Consider the following 1,048-nt stretch of genomic DNA (forward strand, 5'->3'; position numbering starts at 1 on the left):
GCGCGAGGAGCCGGGTCCGTGCCGAGCAGCGGGAGAGCCCGCGGGCAGGGATTTACTTTGGACCGCGCGGTGTTCCAGGCGCAAAGCGCCAAAGCGCATGGGGTGGGAAAGGCGCAGTTCCTGGCAGCCCGATTGTTCCTGCTGGCAGAGCCAGCACCGGCCCTGGATAAGGCAGGAATGTAGCTCCTTTGTGTCTAGTTCCTGGAGCTCTGTGTCCAGGGAGCAGGCAGGAGCCGCGGTGTAATTCTCATTGCGGCGCTGCTTTGCTCCGTGGATCCGCTCTCTGGCCTGTGGTTTCAGATTAGGAAACCAAAGCAAACTGGTTTCTGCTGGAAGCTTTCAGCGGGCGCTTCCTGCAGGGCCGTGGGTGCTCATCGCGTCTTTTCTGTGCTTGTCTGATTCTCTCGGGGCTCGCCCTACAGGGAGCTGCCGTCCAGGGTCTGTCAGGTCCCCAGCAAGACACCAACAGTTTGTGTGCCTGGGTCTTGAGGACATGTTGCAGGTGATTTCTCACCCAAAGCCAGGGCTGGGCTGAGAGTCCTTCCCACCCCTCTCTCTTCCTGCCACTTCCCCAAGTGCCCCTGTGTGCCTGGACGACAGAGCACTGCCAGCCTGCGGAAGGGAGCTCCCTGCGTCCCTCGGACACCTGGTGAAAGGCTCTGTGTCTGGGTTTGCCTGGATGTGCTTGGGGGATGCTGCTGCCCTGGCTGGAAGCCAGAGTTTCCCTCCTCAGTGAGCTTGTCCCATCCTTTGCCCCTGGAGAAAGTCAATAGAGGGTAACAGGGTTTGCCCCGCTGTTGGCTCAGCTGTGCTGGGCCCTGCTGTGCTTGCCAGGCACATCCTTGCTCCTCGCTGCCTTCTCTCCCCCTTCTCCCCAGCTTTACGTGTCTTTTCTTCCATATTGCATAAATTGGAGGCTCCCTGGGGCAGGGCCTCCCCAGCTCTGCGTTTGCGCAGGGTAATGCAGTTCCCCCTTCTGCCTCTCCGCGCGGCTACATTGCAGGCAAGGCAGGAGAGGGCTGCCTGCCCCCACGGGACGGCGCGTCCG

This window comes from Egretta garzetta, unplaced genomic scaffold (assembly GCF_000687185.1).
Source record: "Egretta garzetta isolate BGI_Z169 unplaced genomic scaffold, ASM68718v1 scaffold79, whole genome shotgun sequence".
NCBI classification, from domain to species: Eukaryota; Metazoa; Chordata; class Aves; order Pelecaniformes; family Ardeidae; genus Egretta; species Egretta garzetta.